Below are 16,521 nucleotides of genomic sequence, written 5' to 3'. Positions count from 1 at the left end.
TAAGGCCACTAAGGCAAATGAAACAGCCAGAATATGAAGAAACATCAGAAGGAGAGAAAGACGCAAAAAGAATAAATCAAAAACCCAAAAGAAAATACTGGCGCAAATGACAAATATGGAAGACAATACCATTATTAATCTTTCATCATTAACACTTGCACAGGCCAAAAAACAAATTTTGATGCAGGGACTATCCTATTGCCCACCAAATGATTTAAATTACGCACAAACTAGAGTGGATATGTTTTGTTTTATTCGAAAACTAAAACTCAGAAAATTCTTCACAATCAAAAATGGTTTCGCGGCAAATAAAATTGAGCAACAGAGACAGCAAGACATCAAAAGCAACCTACAAGTGTCAGATATTTGTTCCCTATTGACAGTACAAGAACTTTACAATGAAACATCAAATGACAATGAGAATCTTGCACCAGTGAATTCCCCTCAGGAGTACCTTCAAGAAATGGACATTATACAACAAGGGGCAGGAAGTAGTCATTTCAAAGCAAAATCAACGTTCATTCCGATGATGCTCAAAGATTCTCTTGATATTTTCCAGGAGAGAGTGATTGACGACATCAAACAACTCTACCGCCAAGTAAAACTAAAACAACGAAAAAGAAGTATAAAGAAATAGAGTACGTTAAACTAATGAAGAAATTGAAGGCTAATCATGAGGTGGTAATCATGCAATTAGATAAAGTTGGCAACATCGTGATTTGGCCTAAAGCAGATTATGTGAAAGAAGGAAAAAGGCAACTGACATACCCAAAATGTTACGAAAAATCATCTATCAAAGAATACAATAAGGCAAAGGAATTCCTGACCAAAAAGTTACATCAATACAAAAGAGATGGATTAATATCAGTAGAGGAATTTAAATATCTATAGGTGAAATATCCAATGGTTCCAACTATATATTTCATCCCGAAGACTCACAAGAACATAAATCCAATTCGAGGTCGACCGATCATCTCAGCCATTAACAGCATGGGGGAGCACATATCCCAATATGTGGATTTCTTTTTGCAAAAAATCTCCCCACATATGTGAAGGATACACGAGATTTCCTAAAGAAACTGAATGACATTGAATGGTATGCAGATATGTTACTTATAACTCTGGACATAGAGTCCCTATATACATGTATTGAACATTCCACTGGATTTTGGCAGTCAAAACTTTTTGGGATACCAAACCACTTGAATATTATGAAGATAACAAGATGTTGATTGACCTAATATCATGGTGCCTGAATAACAATTTTTTCATGTATAGCAATGAAATGTACAGGCAATTGAGAGGGGTGGCCAAAGGAGCCTGCTTCTCTCCCAGCTATGCATGTTTGATGGTTGGCTGTTGGGAGGAGCAAGCTCTCAGAGTGGCACAGTCAGAGGTGTATGCTAAACATGTAAAACACTATCTAAGATATATAGACAACATGTTTATTGTGTGGCAGGGTGACATAGATAGCGCTATCTCCTTTATTAACAGCATCAATGTGAACACTGCAAACCTAAAATTTACATCACACATTAACAAAGAAAGCGTAGAGTTCCTGGATGTAAGAATATATATTTAGGAATGTAACATAGCAACCACCTTACATAGGAAAGAATTAGCAGGAAACTCTACGCTTCATGCCGACAGCGCACATCCAAAACACCTCATACGGAGCATCCCATATGGGGAACTCCTTCGTCTAATAAGAATATGAAACACCCAACAGGATTTAGATGTGTGCACAAAAGAGGCTGTGATGACATTTACAAATAGAGGATATAGTGATTCTGTCCTCACGGAAGCAGTGGCAAAAGTAACAGTTAGATCTACTGAATCCTTGTTGGAACCCAAGATTAAGAACAGCAAAAAGCAATAGGGAGATGACACACCTAGACTTATAACAACATTTAACCGGCAGGAGAGAAAAATAAGATCCATTATCAAATGTAATTGGCCGATCATACGCACAGATGCAGTCCTGGCACACAATCTTGCAGAAGACCCTACGTTCACCTTCTGGAAAGGTGTGTCTATGAGGTCCCAAATAGTTAGAAGCAGTCCAGAAATTAATTCTAAAAAGATGTGGCTGCAGCCAAGACAGGGGTTCTTCAAATGCTCGACATGCAGGGCGTGTATATTTGGAGAGAACACTACCAAATACTCTACCCCTTTCCAACAGACTGAAATCCGTATCAAAGGCAGCTACAATTGTAGAACAGAGTACACTGTCTATGTTCTAATATGCACCTGTGGCTTACGATATGTGGGGAGCACAAAGCTGCCGGAGCATGTTAGAATATTGCAACACCTACGAGCAATAGTCAACAATGATACAGGGTACCCAGTCATCAGACATTTCAAGACAGCACATAACAATAACTTGGGCTGCCTAAAGTACTTCATGATAGCAGCGGTTCCCACTCCACGAAAAGGAGGGAACAGGGAAAGATCTTTGCGCCAATTGGAGTCCCGTATGATTCTTGAGCTCGATAGTAAGGCTCCCAATGGGCTCAACAATACGGAAGATCTCCACAACGTTTTGTAAACATGCATCGATTAAAAATCATCAGTTTATATATTGATAATAATTTAGTGTCATTACCTACTTACCCATTTTTAGATCCACTTGCAAAGGCAGAAATAAGAGGGAGAAAAGAATAGGAAAATAACAAGAATAGCAAAAGGAAAATGACTCTGCAACCAGTAGGCTATCCCTCTTCTTTCAGAATTGTTAGTTTATTTGCTGCTGAATTCATCTACATTTTTAACCCCACAATAAGTAATTTTTAAACACATAGGGCCTCATTAGGATGACGGGCGGACTTTGCCCGCCCGTCATCCCATCGTAAATCGGGATCGCCCGCCATAAGGGCGGGGGTCCCGGGGGTGCTATTAGGATGTGCCCGCCACAGTGGCGGGCACATTCTGTATTTTCAGCATTGTGCCCGCCACAATGCTGAAAATGCACTTTCACATTGTCATTTTCAAAGTGGCAGGCACCGCGCGGTGCCTGTCGCTTTGTAAATGACAATGAAGGGGGGTACCACAGGTACCCCCCCATGTGCACCCCCCACCTGTACTTCACTCTGGGGGCCCGCAGGGGGCCCTCAGAGTCAAGACTGCATGCCTTTCCGTGGCGGCATCGCCGCCGCGGAAAGGCACTGCAAACCAGACATCATAATATGGCTGGCGGTGTCTTTTAGACACCGCCACCATATTATTCCTTTTCCGCCCCGGCTGCAAGGCGACCGGGGCGGAAAGGTGGCGGACGGTCTTTCCGTCCGCCGTGGTCCCCCTCGCCATCCTAATATGGCGGGGGGAAATCTGGTGATGATATCGGGCGGATTACCTCCGCCAGGCTGGCGGTGGTTACCGCCAGCCTGGCAGAGGCAATCCGCCCGATATCATAATGGACCCCATAGAGTTTAAGTCTGCACTAGCACTTTATTATATGGATGGGCGGCTGCCCTACCATGACAATGGAACTTTTTGTTTAACACTAGTGTTGCACTAATGCACCTTAGGTAATCTATGTTTACAGCCAATTGTATGACAGTCATTATTAGCCATATTTGATATTCAAGGGATGCAAGGGTTCAATGACAACTGAAAAACAGAGGGGTCATGCCAGTCACACATTTATGCAGGCATAGGTCTGATATTATATTAAGAGGTGATTTCTTCCTTCTAGGGGCCCTCTTTGAATAATCCTGATGTCATGGTTTTTAATGTAAGGCGATTTTTTGCACAGGTCGGGCCATCAGACTCAATATAACATCTGATATGATAACCATAGAATGCTAATGCATTTAAGCAGCTATATTGGTTTTAATGTCTTTGAAAATATTTAAATATGAATGCATTTATTTATTTAGGATGTATGCATGGTTTTAGCAATCTAATGCTGAGAGAAACAACATATGTTAATTATGCATTTAGTAAGATTGCAATACCAATATGATGAATGACACGGCCCGATATACAATCATGGCATTATTACCCGTTAAACCACAACTTTGAGTAATTTCAAGACATTGAGCTAAGCATCTAAATGAGCAAGCAATCGGTGAAAGAAAACAGACTACTTTCGGTGCTAAAACACAGTATGATGTCTATGTCTATGTACCATGTGACATGCGGCGGTGATGCATAATAACATAAAAAGTAGAAGCGGACTGCGTTTCCGCATGTGATCAAGGACACTGTGTTGTCCCAAACGCGTCATAACGGCTTTGCGCAAAGAATAAAAACCTTTTTGCCACCTATAATTGGAGTCCGGATCTTTCTCTCATCGTCGGCTGGAAGTTGAGAGATCAAGCTTTGCATATATGCACAAAGTTTCCATCCGGTCAAACTAAAAGAATCCATTCCGTACGCAGAATGTTTACGTATGACCCGAAATTGCAGCACTCAGGCAGGTGCCAACAAGGCCAAATCCAATTTATTTGAGAGGCTTAGCAAAAGAGGTTATAGCCCTCAAACCTTAGCAAAGGCAGACCTTAAATGTAAGAATGTAAACAGGAGGGATCTCCTGTTTGCAGACAAAAAAGATAAGAAGGAGAAACAAAGCAAGTCCTTACCGAACATCCCCAGGATGATAACGGGGTACAACGCTTACCACAACCATGTGAGAAAAATCGTACAAAAACATTGGCCTTTGGTGCAGAATGATCCTGTAATAGGTTGTTGGAGTGGTAGAAGCCCATCAATCACTTTCAGGAAAGCCAAGTCGATGCGCAACCAGCTGGTATGCAATGCACCGACCATAACCAAGCCACCTATATGGTTGCATAGCCAGAAAGGGTTCAAAAAGTGCGCAAAATGTAAAGTGTGTAAGCAAGGAATCAACACCACACAAGTTAAAGTCGCGTTTAGAAATAAGCCCTACATCATCAGATGCTGCTACATCCGGCCCATGTCTGAATCCTACAGCACTTGCGAGCCATAAGTAACAACGATGAAACATACCCGGTGACCAGACACACTAACAAATCACACTCAGGCAACAGCAACGACATCAAATATTTTGTCATCGACAGTATCGCAAAAAACATCAGAGGGGGAAATCGCAGATTGGCCCTACGGCGTTTGGAATCCAGATACATAATCCTTTTGGATTCCAAGATCCCGAATGGATTAAATGCTGATGAAGCACTGCCAGTACACATATAGTCCAGCATAGCCCACTCCCTTAACCCAACCCACTCCCAAACATCTGCAACTTCACTTATGTAAATACTTTGTTTCCTTTAGGCACAATTTCTTTTATTGAATTCTAGCACATAATGACCTTGCATCATTACTAGGGGATGCCTACCATATCTACACTAATGTTTGTAATCAATCAGGGGGTAATGTACATAGAGGACTTATGGGTATATAACTGTGTGCATTCAGCCACATATTGCACTAGATATAGTGTTTCAGACGTCAATTTACTCCACTTGGAGACAAGGCTCGTTTGAGTATCCTTTCTTGTATTGTTTATGTTTGAAACACTTTCCTTCTTACATCTTGCAATAGAGGGCGGGATGAGAAAAGTGGCATGGTTAAGAGGCATACGTATTCATCTGCAATTATAATGAGAATCTCTGTGAACACGCATATATATACCGTATGTTAACTTAATATTACACATTAATCAAACCTTCTGTTCAAACATAATGCATTATCAACGCACGTGTTGTACCCGTAACACAGGGAGTAACACAAATGTGCATTGTTTCACAGCGCGTGTGTTGGATCCGAGGTTCCTTTCCCTAGTTAGAGAATGCTGACATAGACACACTTTTTGTAAATTGTGCATGTAACCAGTAATACCATTCGGTAGGCATCTACGTTATTTAACTGTATTTTAATTTTCGTTGGTATGGGGCAATATGCACTGAATTGTACATGCACAATCATCGTTTATTTTTGAGTAACATTTTGTGTGAATTTACGTTTACATTCTGTAAGTTTCATGCGCTAGACTCTTCTATGTCTTTTGTCAAAATACCGTCATATCACTGGTAACCATGGTAACGACTAACCAGTCACAAGTGAGGTAACTGTGTATGTGCTGGAATGTACTTAATTTACAGCGTCATTCATGGTAGATGAAGTGAGCAAGGCGGAGGCTTCCGCCGAAACGCGTCTGTAGCAGCTTTATGGATTAAAACTTTTTCTTGAGTTGAATTCACGGTGTCAGTGCCATCCTTGATCGGAGTGAATGCGGATTGGTAACCAATTCGAAGGATTTGTTTTTCCTGGAAAATCCTACACTGACCCTCCTCGCTTTGGCAGCGCTGTGTCTTCAGGATTACTGGTGGTGAAATCCTCGTGGAGAGAGATACGCAGCGCCCCCCGAAACCCATTAATGTGAAAAGACTGTATTTACTGCGCACGGACTGGCAGCTGACTTGCTGGATTCCTGCGAGGGCTGGAGGGCAATTGCAGGCAGTCAGGTAAGACGGCGAAAGTTTGGTGTGGTAGTGACAGTAATAGCGCAAGGGTTTATGGGAGAGGTAGTCCCGGATCTGAAAAGCAATAGAAACGGGCAGTGAATTCCCCAAGCAACAGCAATTCCTGAATAAATATGGCTGCTGAGTGGAAAAAGGGGCGGGAGGAGGCTGCGCTGGACATTTTCGTGGATGCAGACACAGGCAAGTCTGCTAAAGGCAAACAAGCGGCCACAATTGCAGAATCTGAGAAAGACAACAGCACCAAAAAACTGTGCGGGGAGTTGGAGAAACTCCGCAGAAAAGAGATAGCCAAATGGTGGGAGATCAAATCATTCAAACGATATCTGGACGTGGGCAGAATACCCAGGGGACTGCGAATCCTAGTGACCCCAACGTATGAAAACCCCGATCCGGCCATGCTTCAAGACTGGGCCGACAATAGTGCCCAGGCATCACAAAACATGGTTAAAATATTAATCCAGTATGCGGCAAGTGACCGTGATAAACTAATAGCCAGAATCGAAGAAATTGTAAAATAACTGGATTCGAGGGAAGAACAGGAAGAGATTACCAATATGTTGAAAGAAATAAAGACCAGACTGTTAAATCATGAGGAGGAAATTAAAGAGAGAAAAGCCATAAAGTTTCAGAGAGATCGAAACGACTATGTTAATGGGCGAGTGTATACCTTCGCTAGAAAATTTGATAACATCAAGAGACAACAACTCTCCGCACCTGCAAGTGGGGGGGACACGACATCAGTAGCCATTGGAATGGACTTAAGCACATCCATAGGTTCAGATTCAGATAGCAACAGCTCACTTGGGGCAACAGGTCCAATCCCCGAACCAGCGCAAGAACTAGCTTATTTTCGATTACAGCGCCTAACAACACTTCGGCCGAAAACTCAGCGGCACGCTTGGAACAAGGGCAAAACGAAATTCGACCAAAAAACAAAAAGTCGACGGGGAAAAGACCGACGTTGGGGCAAACGTGGCGGAAAAACAAACAAAGCCACAATACAGAAAGAACAAGAAACAATAATCGCAGACGAGCAATTGGGAAATATGGACAATACTGTTGTGAACCTCACGGATTTAAAATTAACTGAGGAAGAGACTAAAATTCTATCTTTGGGATTAACTTATTGTACAGTGACAAACTTTGATTATGCCCAAACGCGGATAGATCTATTTCAATTCCTACGGAAATTAAAATTGCAGAAGTATTTTTGGAATTGTGCAAAGAAAGACTCCGAGAAGGAGTTGGGTCCAGAAACAGAAAAAACACTAGCTATTGCAGATATGGCTGTTTTGAGTGACATGAATGCACTAGAGTACGATGAATCACTAAGCCAGCTGAGAGCAGGGGATATAGCCGCCCAATCGCATTTGAATACCCACCTCACAGTGAAAACCAAATTCAGACCTAAATCTGTGTTTATGCCCATCCTATTGAAAGATGGATTAGATTTATTCTCTGAAAATGTAATCAAAGAACTAAAGGAGCCATCTCTTATGAGCACGAAGAATTTCTGTACCAAAGACTACAACAGAAGATTGGAATACAACAATCTCATGACTAAAATCAAGGCCAGACCGGATATAGTGGTAAGATGGTCTGACAAAGGCGGAAATATAGTACTTTGGCCGCTCAAGATGTACAACGATGAAGCGATGACACAATTGCAAGACCGCAAATGTTACTGCAGAGTATGCCCCACTCTGATTGTGGGAATCCAAGAACGGTATCATGCAGAACTCTACAAGTGGAAAGGCATGAGCTTGATAAGCAAGCAGGAATTAGAATTTCTTAAGAATGACTATCCCACCACACCCCAGCTTTATCTGAAACCAAAAATACACAAGAACGCAATGCAACCCCCAGGGAGACCAATAATCTCGCCCATAGGTGGTCTTTTTGAGAACACTAGCATCTATGTGGACAGTTTCTTGCAACCATTTGTGAAAGACCTACCTGCCTATGTTCAAGACAGTGGAGATTTTCTCCGTAAAATTTATGACTTAAATTAGAATGAGGAGTATGTATTTATGACTCTTGATGTGCAGTCGCTATATACAAGCATCAGACACACAGATGGGCTCAAAGCACATCAACAGTATCTCAACGAAAGACCCATTACATTGTACCAACACACCTCTATGTTACTACAGATGGTAGAATGGTGCTTAACCAATAACACCTTTATATTTGATCGATTGCATTATAAACAACTACAAGGTTCGGCCATGGGTACTTGCTTCTCCCCCAGCTATGCTAATCTGCATATGGGCTGGTGGGAGGAGCAAGTATTGGCTATAACCCAGGCAGCAAGCATGAGTGAAAATGTGATAATTTACAAGCGCTACATAGATGATATTTTTATCCTATGGAAAGGGTCTGAGGAGAGCGCTCAAGCATTTGCAGCGGCCATTAATGAGAAAACCCTCAACTTGAGATTTACATGCTCCACCAGCACAGAAACAATCCGATTTCTTGATCTGGAACTGTATGTAGATCAGAATAAAATCCAAACAAGAACATACAGGAAGCCAACAGCGGGAAACGCTGTGCTTCATGCACAAAGTTTCCATCCGGTCAAACTAGAAGAATCCGTTCTGTACGCAGAATGTTTACGTATGACCCGAAATTGCAGCACTCAGGCAGGTGCCAACAAGGCCAAATCCAATTTATTTAAGAGGCTTAGCAAAAGAGGTTATAGCCCTCAAACCTTAGCAAAGGCAGACCTTAAATGTAAGAATGTAAACAGGAGGGATCTCCTGTTTGCAGACAAAAAAGATAAGAAGGAGAAACAAAGCAAGTCCTTACCGAACATCCCCAGGATGATAACGGGGTACAACGCTTACCACAACCATGTGAGAAAAATCGTACAGAAACATTGGCCTTTGGTGCAGAATGATCCTGTAATAGGTTGTTGGAGTGGTAGAAGGCCATTAATCACTTTCAGGAAGGCCAAGTCGATGCGCAACCAGCTGGTATGCAATGCACCGACCATAACCAAGCCACCTATATGGTTTCATAGCCAGAAAGGGTTCAAAAAGTGCGCAAAATGTAAAGCGTGTAAGCAAGGAATCAACACCACACAGGTTAAAGTCCTGTTTAGAAATAAGCCCTACATCATCAGAGGCTGCTACTCTTGCAAAACAGAGTATGCAGTTTACGTCCTTGTGTGCAAATGCGGGAAACGCAATGTAGGAAGTACCATACATCCGGCCCATGTCTGAATCCTACAGCACTTGCGAGCCATAAGTAACAACGATGAAACATACCCGGTGGCCAGACACATTAACAAATCACACTCAGGCAACAGCAACGACATCAAATATTTTGTCATCGACAGTATCGCAAAAAACATCAGAGGGGGAAATCGCAGATTGGCCCTACGGCGTTTGGAATCCAGATACATAATCCTTTTGGATTCCAAGATCCCGAATGGATTAAATGCCGACGAAGCACTGACAATACACATATAGTCCAGCGTAGCCCACTCCCTTAACCCAACCCACTCCCAAACATCTGCAACTTCACTTATGTAAATACTTTGTTTCGTTTAGGCACAATTTCTTTTATTGAATTCTAGCACATAATGACCTTGCATCATTACTAGGGGAGGCCTACCGTATCTACACTAATGTTTGTAATCAATCAGGGGGTAATGTACATAGAGGACTTATGGGTATATAACTGTGTGCATTCAGCCACATATTGCACTAGATATAGTGTTTCAGACGTCAATTTACTCCACTTGGAGACGAGGCTCGTTTGAGTATCCTTTCTTGTATTGTTTATGTTTGAAACATTTTCCTTCTTACATCTTGCAATAGAGGGCGGGATGAGAAAAGTGGCATGGTTACGAGGTATACGTATTCATCTGCAATTGTAATCAGAATCTCTGTGAACACGCATATATATACCGTATGTTAACTTAATATTACACATTAATCAAACCCTCTGTTCAAACATAATGCATTATCAACGCGCGTGTTGTACCCGTAACACAGGGAGTAACACGAATGTGCATTGTTTCACAGCGCGTGTGTTGGATCCGAGGTTCCTTTTCCTAGTTAGAGAATGCTGACATAGACACCCTTTTTGTAAATTGTGCATGTAACCAGTAATACCATTCGGTAGGCATCTATGTTATTTAACTGTATTTTATTTTTCGTTGGTATGGGGTAATATGCACTGAATTGTACATGCACAATCATCGTTTATTTTTGAGTAACATTTTGTGTGAATTTACGTTTACATTCTGTAAATTTCATGCGCTAGACTCTTCTATGTCTTTTGTCAAAATACCGTCATATCACTGGTAACCATGGTAACGATTAACCAGTCACAAGTGAGGTAACTGTGTATGTGCTAGAATGTACTTAATTGACAGCGTCATTCATGGCAGATGAATTGAGCAAGGCGGAGGCTTCCGCCAAAACGCGTCTGTAGCAGCTTTATGGATTAAAACTTTTTCTTGAGTTGAATTCACGGTGTCAGTGCCATCCTTGATCGGAGTGAAGGCGGATTGGTAACCAATATATATATATGCACATAAAATCACCAAACACTTAAGTTGCACCACCGAATACGCTATATATGCGTTATATTGCCCATGCAACAAATTTTACATTGGTTGCACCACCAAACAAGCAAAACTGCGAGTCCTGGAACATCTTAGGGCCATAAAAAATCTTAATCACCAATATCCTGTGGCGAGACACTTTGCCGCAGTACATAACCAAAACCCTAATTTGTTACAATTTACGGTGTTGGACTGTGTGGCGAGCAAAGAAAGAGGAGGCAATCGATGGCTTGATCTCAGGAAATTGGAGTCCAAGTATATAATTAAATACAATACCATTCAACCCGTTGGTCATAACCTTGGGGAAGAATTAGCTGTCCATCTTTATGAATAATTCGAATAACTCATGTGTTCTTCGATGGTGTGCGATCTTGATTTATATATTAGTAATTTGTTGATGCATCTCTGTTTAACACTGCAATTTTTAAAGTAGTAGGATTTTAACATGCACTGGTATTAGCACAATTTTTTAGGACACGCAGGCTCAAACTTTATTGTTTCTTGTTACAGGTATTGGACTTCATGCCCACTGGGGCGAAACTGTGATTTTGTGTTCCACAACATGAACTTTGTATCTGACGGCATAAGCCCACTTGGGCAAGATTGAATTTAAATTTGATTTACGCTGATATGCCTATAAACCTATGGAGTTGGAATGATAATCGTTTTGATAACTCACTTGATAGTAATCACCAGCAATGTGCATGCATTTACTCACTGTTTATGTATATTTTGTTTACATGCTGGAAATAATGCAGAAACGATACATGCACGAACAGAAACATTGTTGCCCTATAGTGTGTCTTTTATGTTTGTCACACGTGGTACATGACTGAATGTACCGGTTTCACTTTAAAAGAATGGCGTTTTCATTTGTACTCCACCCGTGAGCAAGAGGTATGCTTACCTCGAAACGCGTAGGGGCTATTTGTTTTTGCCAAATAAACCCAAGCACTGAATACTTGATAAGGGCCTCGACTCTGGTGTCTTTGTGTATAAGGATAACGCCAGGATTCGAACATATATATATATATATATATATATATATATATATATATATATATATATATATATATATTCGGTACGTAGTCGTCCAAACTCAGCCTGCTCAGCCGAGCAGAAGGATAAAGCGAGACCCAGTTATTTGGTGTGAATTATTTTATTGCCCAACACCAGTCAGCCATGATGCGTTTCGGCTACCAAAAGCCTTGATCACATGACACCGTCATGGGGGCTGGCCACCCATTTTTAAAGTGCAAGAGTGCCTGTTGCGTAATAGATACAGTAAAAATACTACATGGGTCATTGCATATAGCGTAATACGTATATGAAGGTACATGCTTATTTGAATGTTATTATAACTGTGTAATACATTAATAGCTCTTCATTACGCTAAAATCAGAATAAATATATTGCACAATTGAGGAAAAAAACATATCAGTAATACAGAATAAACACGATAAAACATAAATGATACAGATGTTTTAAAACGTATAAATATTACTAATCTGTACTGATATCTTAATAAATACCTAATAATCACGGTGTATAATGTAGCTTAATAAAGCCCACTGTAGGCTATACTTAGCAGTAGGTGCATTAGTGCAAAACATGAAATGTAAATAGTACATATCATGGATATCGACCGTGAGGGTAATCAGGCCCATGTGGGCTACTCCTACTTCTTGTGCAAAATATACAATTTCGATGTGCAAATTTGCTGAATGTGCAAAATACGCAACAGTAAAATCAATGTGCTACCTATGAAAAAAAATGTGTGTGTAAACATAAGTGAAATAGATAAAATATCTCATGTTTCACAAGGTTATGTACATATAGGCCGATTCGGATCGCGGACGGAAACGTGTCCCGTCCGCCAAGGAAGCGGGCAAGATACTCCGGACCGCTCCGCGGATAAACCGCCGTAGCGATTAGGAAAATAATGGAACGAACCCCCGACCGCGGCGGACGGAGAACACCAAACTCCGTCCGCGGCGGACGGAGTACACCAGAGCCCGCCGCAAGCGGACGGAACCGACGAAACACCGTCCGCCGCGGATGCACATGACCGCGGGAACAGCCACATCTACCGCCATACCTGCGAAGGCTCCGTGTCCGCGATTAGGATAACGACGCCTGTACCCCGGGACGCACCGCAATCCACGGCCGCGGCGGAAAGAATGCAACGAGAAACAGTGCATCACAGCGGAAGCCCAACACGAACAACATCCTTACCGTCAAACCAATGTCAAAAAGTGTGACGGAAGTAAATTGCAAACACACGAAAAAGGACTACCCCCCACCTGAAACACCAACACCAATCACAAGCCACAATGACACCCCCCCAAGTACCCAATAATGCACACTAGTCAACACACCCACCTACCACCTGACTGCCAACAACCATTGAGACACGACTATAAAATGACTCACACCCACTACCACAATCCTTTGCATCACAGCATAGCTGCTAGCAAGAGGCCCAATACGACCGACAGCATACACCAATTGAAGACACACAACCACCACCCTACCACACCCACCACACAAACACCCACCACACCATTCCTACACACCACACAACACACACCTGCACCCCCCAACTCACTCAACCCACACCCTGAGCACCACACACCATGGCACCCAAAAAAAAAACTAAATTCACGGAGACCGAGTTGAAGGTAATGGTGGATGAAATTATCCGTGTTGAGCCCCACATATTCGGGGCCCAAGTCCAGCAGACCACCGTGGCGCAAAAAAATCACTTGTGGGACAGGATCGTCAGTCGGGTGAATGCGTCAGGGACCGTGCCAAGGACAAAGCACGAGATACAGAGTCGGTGGCATGACCTGAAAACCAGGGTGAAAGACATCCGTGCCAAAAACCATGTGAGAGCAAATCACACTGGCGGCGGCACACCCCCGGAGCCCATACCCTACACTGATTGGGAGGAAAAGGTGCTGGGCATACTGCACCCAGAGAGCCTGGAAGGACTTGAGGAAGGAGAAGAGGCTGGTAAGTACAAACCAAGCACCACGATCAGAACGACATGGTCAGCCTCACACAACTGAGAAGACACATCTCCCAGGCCCCAACCCATGCATGTGGGCCACATACTCACCAAAATGTAAATGGCTACCAACAGGCCCCCATGCCCACAGGGAGGGTGGTGGTGGTGGGTGGGGTGTGTGAGAGGTCACCACTACAACTCCCAACAGGCCCCCATGTCCACAGGGAGGGCGGTGGTGGTGGGTGGGGTGTGTGAGAGGTCACCACTACAACTCCCAACAGGCCCCCATGTCCACAGGGAGGGCGGTGGTGGTGGGTGGGGTGTGTGAGAGGTCACTACTACAACTCCCAACAGTCCCCCATGTCCACAGGGAGGGCGGTGGTGGTGGGTGGGGTGTGTGAGAGGTCACCACTACAACTCCCAACAGGCCCCCATGTCCACAGGGAGGGCGGTGGTGGTGGGTGGGGTGTGTGAGAGGTCACCACTACAACTCCCAACAGGCCCCCATGTCCAAAGGGAGGGCGGTGGTGGTGGGTGGGGTGTGGGAGAGGTCACCACTACAACTCCCAACAGGCCCCCATGTCCATAGGGAGGGCGGTGGTGGTGGGTGGGGTGTGTGAGAGGTCACCACTACAACTCCCAACAGGCCCCCATGTCCACAGGGAGGGCGGTGGTGGTGGGTGGGGTGTGTGAGAGGTCACCACTACAACTCCCAACAGGCCTCCATGTCCACAGGGAGGGCAGTGGTGGTGGGTGGGGTGTGTGAGAGGTCACTACTACAACTCCCAACAGGCCCCCATGTCCACAGGGAGGGCGGTGGTGGTGGGTGGGGTGTGTGAGAGGTCACCACTACAACTCCCAACAGGCCCCCATGTCCACAGGGAGGGCGGTGGTGGTGGGTGGGGTGTCAGGAGAGGTCACTACTACAACTCCCAACAGGCCCCCATGTCCACAGGGAGGGCGGTGGTGGTAGGTGGGGCGTGTGCGACAGGACACTGAAATGTAATCAAATTGATATGAACATGTAATGTCCACAGTACTGATCAGCACAATCTTGTCCCTCAGGTGATCGTAATCTGACTGGTGTAACCAGCAACCGGCCGCAAGACTCGCCTCGCACCCATACCGGACTCTCTGGGGACGATGCCACAGCCAGCTCCGGTGCGGAGGATGGTGCGGGCCAAAGCAGACTGCCAGGGCCATCTGGCTCACAGGAAATCCCGGCCACGACAACCGTCGCCTGTGTAACTCCTGCAACACCGGCCACAGTGAGCTGCACACCCACCACCACCACCACCACCACCACCACCAGTACCGCCACCCTGCCTAACCCACCGCACGACGCAGGGCCATCGGCCTCCCAGCCAAGCAGGGAGAGTGGGCCAGAAAGGAGAGAGGCGAGGCCACATCAGCCAATCAGGAGATCCACACTCCGTCACGCTGAGGAAGGACACCCACCCCATCCTGTGGCAGAGTCACTTGAAGCCCTAGCCAGGGTCCAGGCTTCCTACGAGCATGGCCAGGAACAGGCAGATCGTGCCCACCAGGACTCGGTGGACAACACTAACATGTTGCAGGCCATTGACCGCTGCCTTGGCCAGATAGTGGACATCATGGGCCAGCAGACAACAATGTGGAGGGAATGGATAGCCCGCAACAACTCCACCCCCCTCAACCAAGTGTCCAGACGCCACGGCCAGCAACACCACCGCCACCCCCACCTGTGCCCCTGGCGACGGATGTGGCCCCTGAGCAACCTGCCCCCCCAGCTGACTCCGTTCCACCTCAAAGACGGAGGGGCCGTCCGAGGCTGGAAGCGGGTGAGAGCAGTGGGGGTGCTCCATCCACACGCTCCAAGAGGGGCCGACAATGACTGTGACACTGCCTGAGCCAGCCATTCACCCTGCCAACTATCCTGTCCCACATAGCCAATCATTGGCACAGGTCTGCTGGACTATCCTGACATCACCCAATGTGGTGTCAGCACGGACATTTCATCTGCCATTACCTTCAACTCACACTCCCCCACCCCACACTTACTTGTAAATATTCACCAGCACCAATGCACAACCTGTAAATAAATGCCACTTACACACTCAATGATGTTTAATCACATGATTGCCTCAGAAACAGACGTAACCAGGTGCAGGGATCCGAGTCGTACATAATCATGCCGCTGCGGGAGTGACCTAGGGAAATTCAGAGACAGCAAACACATGTCAGGAAACAGATTCACACCCATCACAACACACTGCACAGCAACATTCCACAAACCACACTCATCACAAAATCATTGGATGAGAGGACACACATCATGGAGACTTGCATGTCCAAATAAATGAACACACACATATGCAACCATCACATAGCAGAACACCCAGCTGATGCACACCACATCCACACAACACTAGCAAACATACATAAGGCATTATCAACCAGCACAAGAGGTAGTTACTCACATTCAAGGG

This window comes from Lissotriton helveticus, chromosome 5_1 (genome assembly GCF_964261635.1).
Source record: "Lissotriton helveticus chromosome 5_1, aLisHel1.1, whole genome shotgun sequence".
NCBI classification, from domain to species: Eukaryota; Metazoa; Chordata; class Amphibia; order Caudata; family Salamandridae; genus Lissotriton; species Lissotriton helveticus.
This window is presented reverse-complemented; position numbering follows the sequence as displayed.